Raw genomic sequence first — 23853 nt, forward strand, 5'->3', positions numbered from 1 at the left:
CATGATTTGAAGAAGGGCAGCCACAATTGTGTCAGAGTCCTGCTCCGTATGTATCCCTCAACTAGTATCACTAAGATTATATGATCATCATCTGATTGCTATTTGCAGGAGCTTGCTTTGCTCAAATTGGCCACTGTATTTCTCTGGAATATAACAGATTATACTTCACAAAGTAAGGGGAGGCACGGTGGTGCAGTGGTTAGCACTGCTGCCTCGGTGCCGAGAACCCGGATTCGATTCCGGCCCCGGGTCACTGTCTGTGTGGTTCTCTCAGTGTCTACATGGGTCTCACCCCCACAACATAAAGATGTGCAAAGTAGGTGGATTGGCCACACTAAATTGCCCTTTAACTGGGGGGGGGGGGGGGGGGGGGGGGGGGAGAGGAGGAATTAACTTCCAAAGTACTTCCATGGCTGTTAAGCACTTTGGGATGTCCTGAAGCTGTGAATGTTGCTATATAAATCCATATTTCAATGTTATTTACCAACTGGGTCTGTCTCAGTTTTAATTTGTCAACTGTTCCATGTACATTTACACTGTAGCTTAAGTCAGTTTATTCTCGCCTCACACCCACTACTTTGTAAACTGGCACCTTGCATATCCAACTTGGATAGTGGTTTGTAGGAGGAATGGGTTGGGAGTGGGGGGGTGTCAGTGAGCTGGTGAGTGCCCGGATCTGGCAGGAGATCAGATTGTTATTAAACCCTGACTACATGCAGTTGCAGAACTCGTGACTGAGATTTATCACATCGTTAATTGTGTCAGCACAAAGAACACAATATGTGTCTTAAATAGGTTAGGTTTAAACAATCCCCTGTCAGCAGTAAGACTGCATTTATCTTAAATTTGTCAGATTTAAATAATCCCCAGCAAACCAGGTCTTGTGTCACCAGCAGCTTGAAGAGCAAATCCTGGATCTCTGCCAATACCACATTTCCCACAGCAGGAATGATTCCCAATCTTAAACCTCTTCGGGAAAAAAAAATCCTTGTTATCAAAGAAAAAAGAGGTAGAATAAACAGCACATATTCAATGGAGTAAATCAAATGCAATTTGCATTTTCCCACTTCCAATTTCCTTTGCCCTGGCCCTTCTTATCCTTAGTCCTGTAACTTCCAACCTTTTTTGAAGCACGGAGTGCTACTGGGTACGGTTCTGCAGGAGCTCATTACTTTGCAGTATCTCACCATTGTCCATTTTGCTTTTAATCCCCCAGCCTCGAAGTGGTGCCAGTTGGGCCCTGAACAATGGGGTTCAGCGCAGTCAAGTCTGAACCTGCCCTTGCTCAATTGAGACAAGGAGGCACACACTTTCCCACAGAGTCACTGAGTAGCAACAGAGAGTGGTCTCATGTTTTTCCACTCGGGGGCCCACTCTCTCTCTTTCTCTCTCTCTCAGACGGACACACACGCCTGTTTTAGGGAAGCTGAGGCCTATTGGAAAATTGCAGGAGGGCAAGAGAGAGCGAAAAGACATGAAAATGGTAATTCTTCTATCATTTTCGGATCTTAGCCTAAAATGTCTCTATCATCACAGGCAGGAATTTCCGAAATATATCCTCAATCTAAATAACAGTGAACCCTCTTGAATTCAGCCAAGCGGTGTGAGACCTTGTATCCTCACAGCACCAAATTTGGGTTCTGGTTAAAGCCAATATTATGTGGAGTATTGTTTAAAAAGGCCTAAAAAATGTGAACAACTTCACTCGAGCTCCACATCAACCCTTTCTGTAATACAGCAGTTGCAAAATAAAGGCACATGGGACTTGCAGCCATTAGGCCTATGTGTGCTACTGTTTCTGCTCCACTCGAGCCTCCTCGCATTCTGTTTACTTCATCTGACCCTCCAAAGTACCATTCTATTCTTTTCTCAAACGTACTCATCTAGCTCCCCTTAATTGCATCTATGCTATTTCCCTCAATCACTCCATACAGTGGTGATTAGAGTTCTAAATTTTCACCACCCTCTTGAGGCTTTTGCTGACTGCTTTTCATTCCATTAGATTATTGGGTCATAATGTCTGCCCAGCACCCCTACCCCCAAACTGACCCTGTTTATTTTGAAACCAATATGACAGTATAGTTGATGCAAATATTATCGTGTGTGTGTGTCCCCCTATCTAGTTTGGCTGCTGTTGCATTGTTCAATGAAGAATTGTAGATGTAAGACAACATCTTGTTCTGGACCGGAGCTCCCTATGTTGTAACACTGGGTCTACAGGAAGCCTCTATCACCAGTTCATGTCAATGAATCAGTTGGACAAGTAGAGATACCCATCAATTTATGATAGCCTTTCTGTCACCACTTAATTCCCAATGTGTTTAAATCTAAGAAACACGTTTGCACAATGCTGGTAATATTATCTGGTGTTGAGCAAAATGCCTGCTCCCGCGGCTCTAAAGTGCTGTTGATAAACCATTCCATTTTCCTCATGTCACTGTTTGGATGTGAAAGGTGAAGGTGAAATGGTAACGGTCACATCATCCAACGAGTTCCCTGTACTGTTTGAATATCTGAAAATCTATCTTGTTGATGTGGATTAGGGTGAAACATGCACCATGAGGGCACCATGTTCCCTGTTTGAGCTGGCAGTGTGCCACTAATTTCAATTTGAAAGAAGGAATGCCTTGCATTTATACATGATCTTTGACAATGTTCAAAATGTACAGCCAATGTGCAGAACCTTTGTTTGGTAGTCGCTGTTTCAACACCGGAAACGTGGCAGCCAATTTGCACGCAGCAATGTCTCTCTGCAGGCATGGCAATGGCCAAATAATTTATGTTTATGATGATAGTTGATGAGTATAATTGGTCAGGACACCAGGGAATTGGAAAAGCACCTCAAGAGAAAAGAATTAGCAGGGCTATGGGGAAAGGGCCGGGGTGTGGGACTGGCCGAGTTATTCGTGCAGAGAACCAGCACAATGGCGCAAATGCAATGAGCTGAGTGGCCGTCTTTGTGTTGCAACCAGTCAATGAAGACACCTCCCCACTTTCAATTAGTGGCATGCAATCTTTTCCATCCACCTGAGAGCAAGTAAATAGGGCCTTGGCTGAACACCTTGAAGTATCTGAAGGTGAAGTTGAACCCGTGCTACCAGCTGAGCCACATTGGAGGATCAGGAAGTTGGAATCTAAATTTAGACACTATAGCATGCAGAATAGAGATCAATTATATCTGCCTTTCAACATCTGGAATAATACATGTGAGGCACGACCAACACATTATCAAAGAAACTATATCATTAAAACAGGGCATAAAGTCATTTAGATATGCATTTACTTTATTGATGGAGGCACTGCAAATGCGGTAAGTCTGTCCTTTCAGCAGTATCCTTGTCTATACGTGTCAATACGTTGTTGCTTTGAGAGGTTGGCACAGCATACAACTGCACTAAAAATGTTAATGTTATGAGTGTTATGTTATGAGATGAGGAAATTCAGTCATCAGTGAGCTTCCAAAACTCTTCATTAAAAAGTCGGATTGGACAGAGGTCATTATTTCAGAAAGTTCGGCAAGAGGCTGTTCGTCCTGGGTGATATCAGTGCATGGGCTGGGGCAGACAATGATTTATAGCCAATATGTCTCGATTGGCATGGGCTGGACAGGATCAAGAGGAATGGGCTCTCCATCACCAGCACCTTCCAAGAGCAAACATCTCCACAAGGTATTATGGGGACACCGAAGGCCTGGAGTTTGGCATCAACTGGACCTGGTCGTCATGAGAAGGCACAGTCTGCCCGTGTTCTCCAAACGCAAGCCAGCATAGCGCAGATTGTGACACTTCCTCAAGAGATGTGTGACACCAAAATCATCTCACTGTACAGAAGTCACAGAGGAGCCTCATCAGCTAAAGGGGCATCTCGCTCCTTGGAGCCATGGGAAAGGCCTTTGCTCGGGTCATATTTAAAAGATTCCATCTACATGCAGACCATGTGTAGCCAGAAGCACAATGTAGTTTCTACTGTGGACATGACCATCTCCATACACCAGCTACAAGAGAAGTGCAGAGAACCAGAGTATACCTCTTTACCCTACTTTTGTAGGTCTCACAAGGCATTCAACACGTCAGCAGAACAGAGCTCCAAGATAATAGTGGAAATTGGCAGTCCACCAAAGTTCCTCAGTCTCATCCTTTTCTTCCATGATAACATGCACTGACCTGCACAGTTTGATGGCTCCACTATGACAGTTTTGGAGTAAAAGAGACCTGTGTCCGAGCCCCATCTTTTTTTCTACCCCCTGACCTTCGCATTGCTGCAGAGAAGACAGTCTACTTGCCCAATTAGTCAGATGGCAAGCTACAATCTTATCAAGACTGAAAGTGAAATCAAAAACACGTGCTGATCAGCAAACTCCTCTATGCTTTTGGTACTCTGCACACCAAAACTCAGCTATAAAGAATTGTGTCTCTAATGCCTGTAACTTGTTCTCCCAGATTATATGCATCATGAAAACCATGGACATGGGGCAAGATGCTGCATCTCTGCCCCTGATCTTACTAAATAACACCCCACTGGAAATGCTTAGTAAATCCTGCTAGCTTGGGCCCAAGGTGACAGACAGTCTGTCCCTTGGCGAATAGCTCAGTACAAGCATAGAGAAAGCACCTTTGGTCGATTCACAAAATACACAGTATAACACCAAGGCCTGTGTTCTCAGCACATTTCTGCATGGCTAGTTACCAAGAAAAGAAGCTTAAAGACCTCCAGCTTCACTGTCTGCAGTACATTATTGCAAAACACAATGGCAGCCATTCTCTCAAAGGTAGAGTTCCTAACTGTGTTGGCACTAATCAAATAAAGAGACCGCTTTGGTGAATCTGGCATGTCCACAGGTTAGAAGACGGTCACATACCCAATGAACGCCCAAATGTTAGGGTAGCCGGAGCCAGATAACCAAGTGGGACAATGCAAGGTTCTGCTTCACAGGTGCTTGCAAGCGTGCCGTGAAAACCGCCATTGAGAATCACACCCAGGAGTCTCTAACTGTCGGCAGAGGGAAATAGTGACACTTGGGGGCTGGTTTAGCACAGGGCTAAAGAGCTGGCTTTTAAAATAGACCAAGGCAAGCCAGCAGCATGGTTCAATTCCTGTACCAGCCTCCCCGAACAGGCGCTGGAATGTGGTGACTAGGGGCTTTTCACAGTACCTTCATTTGAAGCCTACTTGTGACAATAAGCGATTTTCATTTCATTTTATTTCCAGTGGGCTGGCATGTACTAACATGCAAACCAGAGGCTATAACAGCTGGGCAGTATAGCTATATCACAAAGGCAGCAGTTCTCTCAAAGATAGGTACCAGCACCGAAAACAACATTCCCACAATGTTACTTGCCAGTTTCATATATGGCACTTGTGGGAGGACCAGGCTTCACAGCCATTAGCAAAGGTGCATCAAAGACACGCCACCTAAATAGATTGTTTGCTGTATGTTCATCACCACTCGTAGATGGAAGGATACCAAGAAAGGAAAGAGAAACTAGATGATCATATGTATGGTGTTGAGAAGTTGCTCAAATCTGTCATTAGGGGCACTTAGTGAACGCTTGGATCAATACAAACTGACCAGAAAGAATCAATATGGATTTGTAAAGTATAAGTCAAAGATAAAGAACATATCTTTTGAGGAAGCAACTAGAACATACAGTGCAGAGGAGGACATTCGGCCCACCGATCCTGCAACGACCCACTTAAGTCCTCACTTCCACCCTATCCCCGTAACCCAGTCACTAAGGGCAATATTTCATGGCCAATCCACCTAACAGGGAGGAAACCGGAGCACCTGGAGGAAACCCGCGCAGACACGGGAGAACGTGTAGACTCCGCACAGACAGTGACCCAGCGGGGAATCGAACCTGGGACCCTGCCGCTATGAAGCCACAGTGCTATCCACTTGTGCTACCATGCTGCCACTAACATGGTAGGTTTGGGATTATCTATGAATATTACTCACCTGAACTTCACAAAAACATTCGATAAGATTCTCCTTAAAACTTTAAAGAAATGAGTGTATGAAATTGAAGCCATCTGATTAACATGATTAGCAGACAGAGTATGGGTAATGGGTATGTACCCCAACTGCAGAATGTGCTTACTACTGGTATCCCCCAGGAATTTGCCAGAGCCTTACCTTTTCATTATATTTATAAACAAATTGGTTGAAGGAATAATTTGCATTGTCTTGCGTTAAGTTGCCTAACCACACTAAATTAGGTACCACCGTGATAGTTTAGATTGGGACAAAGTTGCAAAAGGGCATTGATGGATTTACCGAATGGCAAAATCATGGAAAACGGAGTTCAATGTGGGAGCATCCACCTAAGAAACATAGATCAGGATATTTTCAAATGGTACGTTAGGAACTGTGAAGAAACAGAGATTTAGGAGGCCATGTACATAAACTGCTAATAACTGCGGGCAGGTACAAAATATAATTGAACGGGTGAATGGAATGCTGCCCTTGATTTCAAAGGGGCTGAATGCAAAGAAGTGGAAGTTATGTAACAGCTATATAAAGCTTTGGTTAGGGAGACTTACGGTGACGGCGGGAGGGAGGCAGCCACACACTGGAGGGCTCCCGCTCGGGAATAGAAATTTTGGGGTTTTAACACCCGGTCCCAGGGGCAACATAGGCTGAAAAAGCTGTAAGAAGGCACAGGGAGGAGAAATGTCCAAGCTTGGGGGAAAAAAACGGCCTTGAAAAAGGGGGTTAATGAAAGCCCACCGGTGAGTGGAAAAGTCAGCACAGGACTGTAAGGAAAGCGGAGGCTGGAGCACCAGGGGAGGCCACATCGCTCACAGCAGAAGAAATGACCAAAGTGATGGTTATGGAACTTGAAAAACAGTTCACAAAGCACATGGAAGCGATGAAGAAGGAGATGGGGGCAGTATTGAAAGTGCTGGTGAAGGAGGCGATTGCCCCAGTGAGGGCGGCGGTATCAAGTGCAGCGGCGGAGGTGCGGGAGCAAGGTGAGACACTGAAGGAAGTAGAAGAGGTATTATAGCAACACAGTGATCAACTCACCTCGATGGGGAAGGAGTTGCGTAAGGTGACAGAGACCAACAAGGGTCTGCGAGCCAAAATGGAAGACCTGGAAAACAGATCCAGGTGGCAGAATCTGAGGATTGTGGGTCTGCCCGAAGGGGTGGAAGGCCCGAGGCCGACGGAGTATTTTGCCATGATGTTGGCGGAGCTATTGGGGGAGGGGAAACGATCCCTCTTGATACGAACTGGATCGGGCTCATCGGCATGGAGGCCTATACCAAAGGCGAGTGAGCCACCAAGAGTAGTAACTGTGTGTTTCCATAGGTACAGCGTGAGGAAGGTCCTGTGATGGGCAAAACAGAAGCGGGTGGTGCAGTGGGCTAGAGCTGGTATACGCAGAAACCAGGACGTTACGGTGGAGTTGGCGAGGAGGCGGGCTGCCTTCAGCTGGGTGAAGAAGGCACTGTACATCAGCAAGGTGCAGTGCAGCATAGTATATCCAGCTAAGTTGAGGGTGACCTACAAATCCAAGGACTTTTATTTTGGGGCGGCGGATGAGTTTGCGAAGGCAGAAGAACTGTGGCAGAATTGAGAAATGGGATGAGAGCAGGTCGTGTACCGATGTAACCTCATGGAACTTTGCGTGTTGGTGTATGTACTAAATGCGTCGACGCTGCATATTTGGGCAAGGGAAGAGTTGGGACTTTCATTTGCAATGATTGTTCTTTGGGGCCTGGGTGTGTATGCGGGATTTGTGTGCTAAAGGAGATTTCTTGGTTTTCCTGGGACCGGGCAAGGGGAAGGAGACCCAGGCAGGTGCCTCCACACTGGCCAGTTTAAGCCGGCCAGTGAACGGGAGTGAGGTGGGCGGGGGGGGGGGAGGGGGGAGGGAGGGGGGGTGTTGTGGCCATCGGAGCCTGGTAGAACAGGTTTTGGTGAGTCTAGCCGGGGTGAAAAGTTGGGGGAAGGAACCGAGGTTGGGGGGAGGAGTTTGCAAGAGGAAGTGGAGAGGAGGAGTTTGGGGGTGGGGGCGGGTGGGGGGTTGTCTACAATTCAGGGTGCCGTTCACGGTACTCTTTCGGGGATTGGATGGCATTGAATATTAGGGGAGTGTTGGGGGGGGGGGGGTGGACTATATGTGTCAATGGTGACCAAGGGCGATTCCTGATTCCTTTTTCTTTTTTCCTCCTTGGGAGGTTTAGTTTTATTTGATGCTTATATTGTCGGGTGGGCCGTTGTTTGGGGGGTGGTGGGAGGATGGGATCGTTGTTGATGGTAGGGGGATTGACATTGTATTCGTTGCAGGCTACTGTTTGTTGGCGGGGTGTAAATTCTGAAGAAAATGTGAAAATGGAGAATAAAAATATATATTTTTTTAAATAAAGCTTTGGTTAGATCCCCATTTAGGGAACTGTATTAAGTTCCAGGGCGGCACAGTGGTTAGCACTGCTGCCAAACAGCGCCAGGGATCTGGGATTGGGCCTGTCGTCTTTCGAATGACCAGTGCAGACTTGATGGGTTGACTGTCCTCCTTCTGCACTGTAGGGATTCTATGATGAAATTGGCCTTGCGGGGTGGGTAGTGCAGATTCAGCAGAAGTTTTTGAGGGTTAAAAGCTTAAATTATGAAGACCAGTTTCATAGATTAGGCTTGTATTCACTTGTGTATAGAAAGTTACGGTTTGATCTAATTCAGCTGCCCTGAATAAGTAAAGGATTTGATACGGTGTATGCAGAGAATCTATTTCCTCTCGTGGCAGAGACAAGAACAAGGGGCCATAACCTTAAAATTACAGCTAGGCTATTCAACAATAATGTCAGGAAGCACTTCTTTACACACCGTGGAAACCTGACATTCTCGCTCCTAAACGGTTGTTGAGGCCTGCGGTCAACTGAAAATGTCAAAACGTGAGATTTGATGGGTTTTTGTGGCGTAAGGCTATTTACAGCTGCAAAACCAAGAAAGGTCACTGGAGCTAAAATACAAACCAGCCACCATGTAACTAAATGGCCCACATATGCACTTATCTTCCTGGGAGATTTAAATAAATGATTTATAAATTTGAGTTGCAGTGCTTTATCACGTGTGCCGACAAACCGCACTCCGGTTGGTTTTAGTGCCGTACTCTCATTTCTATGAATGTTTCTGCTGTTTGTAATTCCAGTTGATATTTGGAATAAGCTGTGCCTGAAATTCTGGTAGCAAATCTGTAATAACTTCATACTTGCACTTAATGTATCTCGCTCCATTGTACACATTTCACTCCCCCTCCCCTCCCCTCCCCAACCACCACCCCTTTAATTTTGTCCATTTGTTTTGTGGTTTGCTTCAACTTCTGTTGAATCATGCAACTTCGTGCCATCTCGCGTGACTCAGACAAGACATTTTGCTGAAAGATTAATTACATGTACCCTGGATGCTCATTATCCTGTGCAATATAATTTGGATTCAGATTGTCAAAGGCTTTTTTAATTACGGAGGAGCCATGTGGAAGGCCTACGGTCTACAGTGCAGGACCTTGCCAAGGTTGAAAAGCACAGGAAGAGAATGCGAGGTTAATCAAGGAATGGGGGATGAGGAGATGACAAGTCCGGCCTTCGAGGCTCTGTGGTTGTAGGAGAAATCGGAGTGTGAGGGAGGTGAAAAGCTCAACAGTTCAAAGTGAAGCCTATACCATGAATCTCCCACTCCGTCATATAAAAGTAGCAACAACCACCTAAGTGAATAGGAAAACATTACACCAAGCCTTTCCTGAAGTATTCCAGATTGCAGGGCTCTGATTTGGTTAAGAAAAAATGTAATAATTATATCCTACCAGAAACCCGCAAAATATTTGAGGTCAAATTAGTATCTTTATTGCAACAGTACAGGATACTTACTTAAATAAGGATTTCTAGCTTTTCTTTCTCCAAAGACTGTTGCAGGATCAACATTTTTCACTCTTGGAAAAAATGACAAAGCTGTTTGCACAAATGTATGCAAACAGTCTTTGGAATATAAATACTAAATCTTATCAAGGGTTTGACCTTGTGACTTGTTTAGTTATAGAATATAAACGTCTAATTAGGAACTCTTTTCTCCTCAAAAGGGAGTTCAAAACGGAGGTTTAGAACTGGTGGGCTCAGTATTATTCATGAAACACACTTTTTCCTGAATTTGTCCATTATGTCATGTGAGAGTACCTTTAAGAAATGGATATTTAAGCACTGTACCTTTAAGAAATGAGAAGCTCATATTACTGAAGTGATGTCTGAGGGTGGGGGTAGCTGAGTTGAGCCCACTTCTGCTTTTAGTTTCAGTTTGAGAGAGAGCAGCTGAAAAGTGCCTGGCTGGTTTGCTGTGAGCTGTTTTGAAAGGAGAAAGCCGGTTTGAGGAGAAAGCTGGGAATGTTTGTGTGTTTTGCAAAAAGCTGCAAGAAGAAAACACTGTTGATGCCTGAAAATCCAAAGACTATAAATATATTGAATGTAACCTCATGTCTGTTGTTAAAGGTGAAGTCTTTTGGGGGTTTGAAGGAACATTTTGAGGGATTATTTAGTGTTGTATTATTTTCGCGGTTATCTTTGAAGTAAGGGGTGTTAAGAGATCCAATGTTTATTTTAAAAGGTTAATTTGAGTTCATGGAATAAACATTGTTTTGTGTTTAAAAACCCACGTGTCCATAATTGTAATACCACACCTGGAGACCAAGCCATGTGCTTCAAAAGCAACAATACATTAAAGGGAGAGGTTGGTTGAACTCCCATGATACGTTTTGGGGATTCTGAAAATGCCACTCCCATAACAATTATTATTTCAACATCCATCATCCTGACTACCAATTTGTTCCATTACAAAGTCCTTCCCCAGGATTAAAGTTTCATAGCGAGGTGATAATTGTTCCTCCTTGAGCCCAAGTTTGGGCGGTGGCATGCCCATTGAAATGAAATGAAAATGGCTTATTGTCACGAGTAGGCTTCAATGAAGTTACTGTGAAAAGCCCCTAGTCACCACATTCTGGCGCCTGTCCAGGGAGGCTGGTACGGGAATCGAACCGTGCTGCTGGCCTGCTTGGTCTGCTTTAAAAGCCAGCGATTTAGCCTAGTGAGCTAAACCACCCCCTATTGGTGTTAAGACTTTGCAGAAACTCTGAAGGGTATATTCTATTATCTAAAGAATCAACATGAATGTATTCTTTTCATCCACATGACTGACCACTTTATGAAAACATTTTCATTCAAATCTGGTTAATTTTTATTTTTGATACAAATAATAGCTTTCAATTAATAAGCGGTATGAAATAATTGTCCCTGCTATTTCACCACACTTAACCAATACCTCCCACCCCTCCCATGCCATTCTTTTCCTCCTGCACCTCCTCTATCCTTCCCATGCCCTTCCCTCATGCCATCCCCATCTCATCTCTCCAGCCGGGGTAAAGTGCTTGTCTCTGCACAAACACCCCAGCGCCATCATAAGACATAGGAGCAGAATTTGGCTACTCGATCCATCGAGTCTGCTCTGCCATTCAATCATGGCTGATATTTTTCTCATCCCCATTCTCCTGCCTTCTACCCATAACCCCTGATCCCCTTACTGATCAAAAACCTATATATCTCTGTCTTAAAGACACTCAGTGATTTGGCCTCCACAGCCTTCTGCAGCAAAGAGTTCCACAGATTCACCACCCTCTGGCTGAAGAAATTCCTCCTCATCTCTGTTTTAAAGGATCGTCCCTTCAGTCTGAGATTGTGTCCTCTGCTTCTAGTTTTTCCTACAAGTTCCTACATTCTCTCCACATCCACTCTATCCAGGCCTCGCAGTATCCTGCAAGTTTCAATAAGATCCTCCCTCATCCTTCTAAACTCTATCGAGTACAGACCCAGAGTCCTCAATGACAAGCTCTTCATTCCAGGATCATTCTTGTGAACCTTCTCTGGACCCTTTCCAAGGCCAGCACATCCTTCCTTAGATACAGGGCCCAAAACTGCTCACAATACTCCAAATGGGGTCTGACCAGAGCCTTATACAGCCTCAGAGGTACATCCCTGGTCTTGTATTCTGCCCTCTCGACTTGAATACTAACATTGCATTTCCCTTCCTAACTGCCGACTGAACCTGCACGTTAACCTTAAGAGAATCGTGATCAAGGACTCCCAAGTCCCTTTGTGCTTCTGATTTCCTAAGCATCTTCCCATTTCAAAAATAGTCTATGCCTCCATTTCCCCTTCCCAAAGTGCATAACCTCATACTTTTCCACATTGTATTCCATCTGCCACTTCTTTGCCCACTCTCCTAGCCTGTCCAAGTCCTTCTGCAGCCCGTCTGCTTCCTCAATACTAACTGTCCCTCTACAGATCTTTGTGTCATCTGCGAACTTAGCAACAGTGCCTTTAGTTCCATCTTCTAGATCAATAGTGTATATTGTGAAAAGTTGTGGTCCCAGCACAGACCCCTGAAGCACACTACTAGTCACTGGCTGCCATCCTAAAAAAGACCATTTTATCCCCACACTCTGCCTTCTGCCAATCAGCCAATCCTCTATACATGACAGGATCTTACCCTTGACACCATGGGCTCTTAACTTATTTAACAGTCTCCTATGCAACACCTTGTCAAAGGCCTTCTGGAAATCTAAATAAATCACGTCCACTGGTTCTCCTTTGTCTAACTTCCTTGTTACTTCCTCAAAGAACTCTCAACAGATTCGTCAGACGTGATTTCCCTTTAACGAAGCCATGCTGACTCAGTCCTAATTTTTCATGCACTTCCAAGTACTCCGCGATCTCATCTTTAATAATGGACTCTAAAATCTTACCAATATCCGAAGTCAGGCTAACCGGCCTATAATTTCCTGTCTTCTGCCTCCTTCCCATCTTAAACAGTGGTGTTACATTAGCCACTTTCCAGTCCTCTGGGATGCTTCCTGCCTCCAGTGATTCCTGAAAGATCAAAACCAATGCCTCCACAATCTCTTCAGCTATCTTTTTTAGAACCCTGGTGTGTAGTCCATCCGGTCCAGGTGATTTATCCACTTTCAGACCTTTGTTTTCCCAGAACCTTCTCCATAGTGATGGTCATTGCACTCATTTCTGCCCCCTGATTCTCCTGGAACTCTGGGATCCCTCTGGAGTCGTCCACCGTGAAGACTGATGTAAAGTAACTATTCAGTTCGTCTGCCATTTCTTTGTTTCCTATTATTACTTCTCCAGCCACATTTTCCAGTGGTCCAAAGTCCATTTTTGCCCCCTCTTACCTTTTATATATTGAAAAAACCTCTTATCTTCCTTTATATTACTAGCTAGCTTGCACTCATATTTCATCTTCTCCCTTCTTATTGCTTTTTTAGTTGTCCTCTGCTCGCCAGCTCCTCCCTCGTGTCCTCTGCTCGCTTTTAAAGGCTTCCCAATCCTCTGGCTTCCCACTAATCCTCGCCACATTGTATGCTTTTTCGTTTGCTTTTATGCTACCCTTGACTTCCCTTGTCAGCCATGGATGACTTGTCCTCCCCTTGGCATGTTTCCTCCTCCTTGGGATGAATTTCTGTTGTGCCTCCCGAATAACCCCCAAAAACTCCTGCCTTTACTGTTCTACTGTCTTCCCTGCTAGGTTCCTTCTACAATCAACTCTGGCCAGCTCACCCCTCATGTCTTTGTAGTTACCCTTATTCAATTGTAATACCATAACATATGATTGCAGCATCTCCCTCTCAAACTGAAGGTTAAATTTTATCATATTGTGGTCACTGCTCCCTTATGGTTCCTTCACCTTAAGTTCCCGAATCAAGTCTGCCTCATTGCACATCACCAAATTCACAATTGCCTTTTCCCCAGTAGGCTCTGTCGCAAGCTGCTCCAAAAAAACATCCCTTAGACATTCCACAAATTCTTTTTCTTGGGATCCACAACCTGATTTTCTCAGTCCACCTGCATATTGAAGTCCCCATGATTATTGTACTATTGTCTTTTTTACATGTTTTTTTCTATTTCCTGATTTATTTTCTGCCCCACATCCTGACACCAACCATTGGCAGCCACACAGGGGTCACACATTCCAGTCCTCCGCACGCATCTTGCGCCTCCACGTGTGCCAGGCACTGCCCACCAAATAAACCCACCAACTGGCGTGACCCTGATCAATCAAGGAAGTCCCAGTTGGACAAAAATTGAGAATTATTATTGAAGAAGATATACTTGAATCTGGGAGAGCAGAGGAATTGTTTGGGCATAACTCATAAGATAAGTGCATAAGGCCATGGAAAACTAATGGAATGTTGATATCCACTGCAAGGGGGATATGATGCAAGAGTGGAGAATTTAATTGTGAATTGAAAGAAAGCCTTCAGATGCAAGTTGGAGTACTGTTCGCAGTTTTGACCTCCACACTGTAAGAAGGATATTGAGAGTACAGCATGGATCCTGGTATGAGGAAAAACAAATTGAAGAAAGACACAAAATATTTGGGCTTCACTTACTGAAACAGAGGAGAGTAATTCTGTTTTATTTTGAAGGAGTGAATGCCATCTCCCTGATTTTGAAGAAAGATAATGACCTGGAAAAGTGCAGGTCGTACTACGCAATATCGCTGCTTAATGTTCATGCAAAGTTGTTGCCGAAGATGTTGGCGTCGTGGATAGAGGATTGTGTGCCAAGGGTGATAGGAGGGGATGACCAGACGGGGTTTGTGAAGGGAAGGCAGTTGTCAGTGAATGTGCGCAGGCTACTTTCTGTTATTATCATGCCCTTGGAAGGGCAAGAAGTAGAGGTTGTAATGGCAATGGATGCAGAGAAGGCCTTTGATCGGATGGAGTGGGCATATTTGTTGGAGGTGTTGGGTCGTTTTGCGTTTGACCAGGGGTTTGTGGGCTGGGTTCGGCTGCTGTACAGGGCGCCGATGGCTAGCGTCCAGACAAACAGGATGAGTTTGGGGTACTTCGGGCTTCATCGGGGGAACAAGGCAGGAGTGCCCATTCTGCCAGTTGATTTTCGCCTTGGCGATAGGGCCGTTTGCCATGGCACTTAGGGCATCGTGGGGTTGGAAGGGGATTGAGCGGGGCTTGGGGGGTGCAAAGCAGAGAGATTCGCTGTATGTGGACAAATTGTTGCTATACTTTTCGGACACAGTGGGCTGTTTTGAAAGAATCATGGAGGTGAATTGGCCACGCTAAAATTGCCCTTTAATTGAAAAAAAGAATAGCGTACTCTAAATTTTTTTTTTAAAGACATCAATAAAACTATATATTTTTTAAATGAAGGAGTCAATGGAATAAATAGAAACAAAGTGATTCCAGTATTTGAGGGAATTTTATTACACATAGAGCTTGTCAGGGTTTAGGAATATGGTGGGCAGGTGAGAATAAAGAGACTTGTGTTCAAGGCGGGGGTACACGGGATTTGACTGGTGCCTGTGTGGAGGGTAAACACCAACACAGACTGAGCCAAATGATGAGTTTCCATATTGTATTTTCTCTAATTGAAACACATTGAATACATGTGTCAGTGAATGTCCTGCTTAACAACGCAGTACTGCACTGGAGTGTTAGCCTGGATTTTGTGTTCCATTTGCTAGAGTGGGGAGCCCACAACCTTTGACTCGAGGTGTGAATGCTATCCACTGAGCCAAGGCTGGCACGCCTACGTTCATTGATGCAGAAAACAATGAGCAGTCCACAGTATTGATGTAGGCAGTGAGAATGTTAAAGCTGCAGGGAGCAGTGCTCGACTCAGTGGTCTTGCTGACAAACCCTGTTTGTTTGATCTTTTCAGATAAAGACTGGATGAAGAGTCCTGTCTGAAAGTGAACAGGTTCCTAGAAACACGAACCAGTTCAGGTAATGATAAAAAGGATTGATCATTTAAGACTAAGATGAAGAGAAATTTCCACTCGAGAGTTGATGAATCTTTGGAACATTCCATCCCGAGGATTGTGGAACTCCATTTTCAATGCTAAAAACCAGATTTTTGCTGCCTCGGGAAATTGAGGGAAAAGGGAGTGGGGAGAGGTGACGCAGAAGATCAGCCATGATTGTATTGACACAGCCTCGAGGCTGTTTCTTGTCTATGTTTGGAAGAGCTTCTCGATTACAGCTAACCCCATTAAATTCATTAATGTAATTACTTGTCGACAATTACATTTTTTGTGATAAAATTGCTCAACTGATTTCACTTGGAGTAGAGAAGATTGATAGGAGATTTGATGGAAGTATTTCTGAGGGGTCTGGACAGAGTGGATAGGGAAAACTGTTCCCATTGGTGGAAGGAACGAGAACGCGACACAGATTTAAGGCATCTGACCATAGAAACAATGACGACATGCAGAAAAACGGTTTCTCGCAGCGAGTGGCTAGGATCTTGATTGTGCTTCCCGATGATAATGGTGGAGACAGCTTCAATAGAGGCATTCAAGTGCAGTCCGTGTTCATACATGCAAGACCTGGGAAACACTCGGGCCTGGGCTGGTAAGTGGTACTCGAGCCACGCAAGTGCCAGACAAGAACCATCTGCAACAAGTGCATCTAATAATTTCTAACCAGCTAGAATCTAACACCTTCACCAGTGGAAAGCGCAGTGCAGCTATGAGGAGGAACCTGTGCATCACAGGAATATGGAGCAAAGAACTGGAAGTGGCAGGGATCCCTGCATCACATGAGGAACAATCAATCCCAACGCAGCTTTGGATCTACTCATCTAACCTCATGACGGAAGCTTTTTTATAACCTTGAGGATATGCTGGGATAGCAATCTAACGATAACAACTTCCGTTGCTCCCCACGGGCCTGTGTGCAAATCAGCCAAGTACCCCCTCGGCATATTCGATTACCTCTTCATCTGTCCGCAAAAGGTTCTATTTCTATTGATCAAGCTGTCGTCAAAAACATCAACAGCAGCGAATGCTGCCACTGGGATCTGGCTTCACACACCCGGCTGTGCTGTCGTTTAGATGGGATGTTAAACCGAGGCACTATTTGACCTGTCAAGTGGATGTGGAAGAACCCATGGTATTGTTGGGAGAAGCATAGAGTTGTCCCCAATATCCAGGCCCATATTCACCCCTCGGTCAGTCTCATTAAATTAGATTGTCTGGTCCCCGTCCTGTTCTTGTTTGTGAAACATCACTGTCCCTGCATTACAACAGTTACTGCATTCCAAAAGGACTTCTTTGGCCGTAAATCACTTTGGGAAGTTCTGGAGTTATGAAAGGAACTATATACATGCTATATGATTTCATTATTGCTCTAAACATCGGCACTGAAGATAGGATTTGTGTCTTAAACAGTCTAAACATTGCAGCTTGTTCGAGCTGGAGCTCATGTGACACAGAGCAGTGGATTGCACAGACAAGGGTGCAGTGCCAACAGAACCCATTCCCTGTTTTAATGGGGATAATATGAGGGGAAAGTAAGAGCCTTGGGTGAATTATGTTTTATTGTGCAACATTGGGAGCACTGTACGACAGTTCACTCTTTGCTTATCTGTGTGAGGCCTGCCAGGGTTTGTAAGAGCTTTACATGGATAGTTGTTTATTCTGTATAAACAGTTTATTGCAATAGAGAACTACTGCATTTCTGCACATCACAATTATACATTGTAGGTCCTGCACAGTAACTTATCAAATGTTAACCCCTGGTTGCATAACTTTTATAATAACACCACAATTAACAGTTTAGCTCCCTTCTCCTCCTCTCATCTCCTGGAAGTGTGTACTGTTGCTAGGTATGGAACTTTGGCTGATGGCAGCGCACCAATATTTTATCAAAGATCATTCTTCATGTATGAACCAAGAGTGTGCTTTTCAGCAAGCCATTCACCCATGACCGGTATCACAACAAAGCACAATCCTAATGTCTCATTCCAGCACTTGGCAATGGATGTCTTGCCTGATTCTGTACAGCGATGACTGTGTTCACCAGCATCTGTTTGGGGAGCTTAGTAACAGCGTACTAAAGTCAGACCCTCTGTTGAGGGGACCATTACTGTGAAATACTTTTGGTGCAGTACCCTCAGCTCTGTCCCCAAAGCTAGGTTTTCAAAAACTTCCTCCGATCTGGAATTCTCACTAGGTTTCTCCCCTCCCTTCTCTGCTGCGCAGTCCGTGTGTGTGTGTGTTGGGTTTCAGTGTGCCAGGCCACTGTGATGGGTGGGTGCGTTGTGGCGTGTGCTTGGAGTTCCCTCCATCAACTCTCCTTAAAGTGCTTGGATTCTGAAGTGGGTAGATGCGATTCAGTGAATAGAATTTGGGATTTTAAGGACAGGGAGGAGGCGGGGTTGGGTGCGAACGTCGTGGTAGAATTTGATTTTACACCACACTGAGTAACAGGTGACCTAACAAGGCAAAAACACTCAGGAGAATGAATATTTACTATTGCATTGAAGGTCTCTCTGACTAGCAGCATGTTCCCACCTGAATGTCAACTTTCCCAGGGAGCTGCTGCTCCCAGCAGAGAAGCTCACAGCTGAGTGTGAGAGGAGCAGAATAAAATTATAACTTTAGAAGCTGGGCAATATCAAGTTGCACAGTGAGGTAAAATTAGGAGGTGGGAGGGCTTTTTTTATTAAGAGTGGGAGTTGATGGTAATGCATCATTATCCTCCTCATTGCTTAAAAGATAAATAGCCAGCAGAAAAAAGGAAGATAGACAGAAAACTAACAATGCTTTGCCACTGTTTAATTAATGAAAAGGGTCAGCTTCAAGAGAGTGGAGTGACTGACCTTGCAACCCATGATCAGTGTTCAAATCCAGACCAAACTGCTGGAGTGAAGGACTTTGTGCTGACTAAATTAATCATTGAGCTAGGGCAACTTCAGCCTGAATGCTGTTAGGTGTCGACACTGGGAAGAATACTGTCCCAGATTCACTATCAATGAATAACTTAATCAGCGACTCAGGGTGGTAGGTAGGTAGTGGAAATGGAAAGATGTCACGGGTGCAATAGACAGTGCTGAACGGTGCTTTGCAAACCCTTTTTTTGTCCATGGACCACTCGGGCAGGGCAAATGATCCCACAGACCACTTACCGGTGCTACCCCATCTGCTTTCTCACCTCTGCCAACAAAAATTCTTCAGAGTTAACAGGAAATATAAGTATTTTGCTACTTTTTCGCTACAAAACGTAATAAATTTTACACGCATTTTTAAATTAAATATCGTAAGTAAATTATTAATTTGTGCCAGAAACAAGCATTTTCATATTATAAGCTTTAATGCAACGGGGGATCACGTTTATGTGAAACATCGAATATGGTTTAAAATAATCACAATATTCTTCTGAGAAACTAATTCTTCTATACTAATTAAACAACATCAACAATTACTTAAACCATGCTCATAGAACTACACTGTCATTGCTCGTGCTTGAAGACCATGCACGCAGGAGGTGGTCTGGCTGTATAATGTCAGATGAGTGGTGGGAATGAGGGATTTGGCTGTTACTCCTGTGCTGTGGTATTGCACATTAGAGATTTGCCTTGTAGACCAACTTATGGGCCACGCTTTGAGAGCCACTGGAGTTGAGAGGGCTTCACTCCATTCAATGAAGGGGACTGCGAGATGCTGAAAGGTTGGCAGGAACTTCCTTGGCTTGATAAATGTTTGGGATCAAATCCAGGGCAGCTATGGAGAGGGAAGCAGCGAAACAGGAAGAGGCAAGCTCATTGGGAGCTGCATGTAACTGTGGTCTAGTTCCTGCAAAGGCTGTAATTTTATGGAGTGTGGCAAAACATATAAACTAATTGGTCATGATGAGAAATGAAAGAATTATCTTTTCTGTAGTGTATTTGCCTACTAGATAATGTCTAGTCAATGTTGATTTTATTTTGGTTCTTATAGTCAAAGTCTTAACTTGAAATCTTGTCATGGGATTCCTTTAAAGTGGGTCACTGTGAATTCAGATTTCTTTTTAAAAGTTAGCAGTCTCAATAGGGAATAGATCCAAAGATTGCTTGCTCATTTCACTGAAATGGGTTGTAACTCTCAAATAGCTATCTGATATAGCATTAAAATATTCTCTGAAAATGTTGCTGATCACAAAAGACAACTACAATTTAGGTAGTAAGTCAGCAGCAAATAGCAGTGTAAAGAAGACTTGTATTCAACTCAAAACATTATCCCCATTCCTCTCTCCACTGATGCTGCCAGGCGTACTGGGTAGTGTTTCCAGCATTTTGTTTTAATTCAGTGTAAACAAAGTCGTGAAAGCAAGGGGCCCAATGGGCCAATAACTCTGCAGCAGAGCAGTTGCGTCTTTCCATTTTTTTATTATTATTATTACATGGTGACTGTGTCTTTGCCGCTAGATAGGGATAGTGACCGCACAAGTCAGCGCGGACCGTCAGAGTATAGTTTGCTGTCTCTGATCACATGACCAGCATCCACCAACCATCACACAAGTGTCCAGGAGATGCATTAATTCCTGGAGTCTCTCAGACAATGGCAAGACGGTTGACGACCCTAACACCAACCTTCAGTGTCGGCAACCAAGATAGAGCAACTCCCATGTTCAGTTTTGAGCCAGTTTAGAGCAAGGCTGAAATTGCCTGAGAGCCAGGTGTCACAGTTCAGCAATAGAACACTGTACCTGTGACAAAGGGTAGTGCCACCCTTACCCTGCAATGTGTAACTGTTGTGGCAGCATATAGTTGTAGTAATGTGGGTTTGGCAGTTGACACGGTAACAGGAGCACCAGCCAGCGTAGTAATAATGCAATTGTTAAAGGATATTCATGAAGACCCAGCCTTCTCAACCTTTCCCCTCGCCCGAAATGTGGTGATCCTCAGGTTAAATCACCACCAGTCAGCTCTCCCTCAAACAGGAAAGCAGCCTATGGTCATCTGGAACTATGGCCACTTTTACCTTAAATGCAATAGTAAATATTCATTCTCTTGAGTGTTTTCGCCTTGTTAGGTCACCTGTTACTCAGTGTGGAGTAAAAGCAAATTCTGCCACAACGTTCGCACCCAACCCCGCTTCCTCCCTGTCCTTAAAATCCCAAATTCTATTCACTGAATCTCATCTACCACTTCAGAACCCAAGCAATTTAAGGAGAGTTGATGGAGGGAACTCCAAGCACACGCCACAATGCACCCACCCCTCACACTGTGGCCTGGCGCACTGATTTGGAGATGGTCTTGCATGTAAAAGAGTGTATGTTTTTATTTTCCCCACTCACAGGTTGGTAGTCCCCCTCATGACCTGCCACTTACAATTCTTGGTCTTAACTAAACAAAGCTCACCTAGGCCAGGGCAACAGTGGAAAACTCCAGTTCTCTACAGTGTCCCTGGCCTTGAGGGAGGTAGAGATGGCCTGCCACTGTATATTAGTCAATGAAGCTGGGTAAATATCACATCAAGGCCAGCTGCAATGCTTTACACAGTCAAATATCCTATTGACAATCGCAGGCCAGCCACTTGACCTGTTTGGCCTCTGTTAGCACACCCATACCACCATATCAGAAGAGTTAGGCCCTCGGGGGTGAACGGGAGAGAGAAGATAAAATGGCTTTTTTTCAAATTATCTAAAACTGTACATAGACTGGGGAATTCAGCTCATTGAATCACTAACCTTTTTGCTGCATTTTACATGCCGGCTGGCTTTATCATTAATTTTGAATACTGCACCTTCTGTTTTTCTTTCAATGTTCACGCTCTGCCCCTTTTGTTGTTTCACTGAGTTTGTCTCTTTTACCTGTCAGCCGATATATGTACCAGGGCATAAAATGTAAAACATTGGACATGCGCAGCAGGACAGTGAGGATCTGTGGGGAGGAGATGGGCAGGAGTTTTCATCCTCTGTCAGAGCAATCTGGTTATGCCCGAATCCTTTCCCCCTCCACACAACCCCACCGTTGTATAGTTCCAACCAGCCTTTTATTTTTGTCAAAGTCCACTTTGTTTCACCCGCTACAGCCACATGAAGATTCAAATTGTGTTAAAGAATTGCAATGTGGGGAGATGAGTGAAGGAGCACGATAATACTTAAACTCCCCCTGCACTGCAGCAGGCAAGCAATTCTCAGCGATGTGTGCGGCCCGAACATGACCAACCCAGATGAAGTCCAGGGTAAATTCAATGATGATGTTTGCGTAAAGTCATTGTATAAGCCCTGGGGAGCAATGAGGCTGCTGATTAATGGTAGCAATGCCGGAGTTCACTTTTAACACTGACATCGATTCATGTTCTGGATCTACTGGAGGTTATTGACTTCAGTCAGTGGGTCGCAGGTTAACAACCCACAGAACAGGCTGCTTGCGTGGCATCTGGTGGACTGTGTGGAGCTTGATGTTTACAGGGATTCGGCCTGTCAACAAACTGAATCAGAGATTACCTCTGCCCTTTCAGAAGCCATTCCCATACACCTCTGCTGGTATCACTCTCCTTTGAGCCAGAGGGTTCAAAATCTAGGCTGGTGCTTCGGTGCAGCACTGAGGGAGCGCTGCAGTGTCTGAGGCGCAACTTTATGATGTGACTTTAAATCGAGGTCCTGCCTTCGTGGATGGATGTAAAAGATTCTGTGGCAATATTCGAAGAAAAGCAGGGAGGATGTCCCCAATGTCCTGGTCAATATTTATCCTGCGATAGACATCGCTTAAACTCAGATTAACTGATGACTGCATTTGTTTATTGGCACTTCCTGTGCACAAAATGGCTGCTACGACCCCCTATTCAACAGTGACTACACGTCTAAAGTACTTAATCGCCTGTATCAGTTGCAAAAGATGTTGTAGAAAAGCAAGTTATGTTCTTATACTTCAGGATGCTGGGCTTGCTATCTTTAGTCACTGTTTACAGGGGCCGATCTGGTACTTTAATCTGCGTCCCTCCCCGTTCCACATTGCAGTTTGAAAGTATTAAAGGTTTAATTTTGCTATTTCTGCAGCAGTATCCCAAGTCCAGAACGAGGAAGAAAACTCAGTCCTTTGTTTTCACCCCTCATCCCTCTCTCTCTTTCTCTAACTTCCTCTCTCCCTACAAGGCTGGGAAATATCTGCATGGCTTCAATTCTGGTTCTCGTACATCCCTGATTTTTAACCACTTTGCCATTGATGGTGTATTTTCAACTGCCTTGGCCCTCAGGTCTGGCATTCTCCCTGTCTCTCTCCTTGTAACCGATCTCTTTGGTCAAGCTTTTACGCTGTTTTAAAATATCTCCTTCTGTGCTTCAATGTCAGAAATGTTTTTATTGATGTCACTCTTCTGCCATGTCTTCTGCCAAATGTCTTGTGACATTTTTCTATATTAAATGCATTGTACACATTCAGCAGTTATTGTCCACATTTATACTCCCACCATGTACCCAGGTTCCAGATGACATGACTCCAAATGCAAAACGTTTAGTGAAATAATTTCCCCTACATTTATTTGTCACTAATTTGACTTGATGTTCTTGGCCCATTGATCTGGGTTGTCCCCATCTGCCGAGACCATTTAATATTTTATGTTCTCAGTGAGCTAGGAGCAGTGGTGGTTTTAATGCATTGTCTAGCACCCAGTTGTAATCTTTAATTCTAACCATGATCATGTTTTCCATTGCTCTGTATGATATAACAGCACTCGTTCTTCAAGGCCCTCCTCACAACTGCAATGGTCCATTCAGCATCAAAACAGCTGGCATCTACAAAAACAAAATAACATTGTGCCCTGAACCAGATAACCAAAGTGTGATGGAGTGGTTGCTGGAATACTGTGAGAAAGCAGAACATTACTCAACATTGTCTTCTGAATCCTTTCAATTATGTCTCAACCTTTCAATTATGTCCTCATCCTTTTCCTCTCCCACGCCTGTCAACTCATTCTTTAGCTCATTCAGATACTATAGGTGTTTCACAAAAACCTCCTTGCAACCTTTTCTTGTAGCAGCCACGCTCTGTCTGAAGGGGATGGGCATGAGTTGT

At 44.3% G+C, this 23853-nt stretch overlaps 1 protein-coding gene across 3 annotated transcripts in view; it reads left to right on the forward strand.

Annotated features, from left to right (window-relative positions):
• The window catches only part of vac14 (vac14 homolog (S. cerevisiae)), a 413902-nt gene that overhangs the window by 375767 nt on the left and 14282 nt on the right, over positions 1-23853 (forward strand). The window contains exon 20 of one of the 3 annotated variants that reach the window (XR_005461858.1): positions 15733-15797. The exons of the other annotated variants lie outside the window; for them this stretch is intronic. The gene's annotated coding sequence lies outside the window, so the exon portion shown is untranslated. The remainder of the gene's footprint in view (positions 1-15732; positions 15798-23853) is intronic. 3 annotated transcript variants of the gene reach the window in all.

This window comes from Scyliorhinus canicula, chromosome 9 (genome assembly GCF_902713615.1).
Source record: "Scyliorhinus canicula chromosome 9, sScyCan1.1, whole genome shotgun sequence".
Lineage (NCBI taxonomy): Eukaryota > Metazoa > Chordata > Chondrichthyes > Carcharhiniformes > Scyliorhinidae > Scyliorhinus > Scyliorhinus canicula.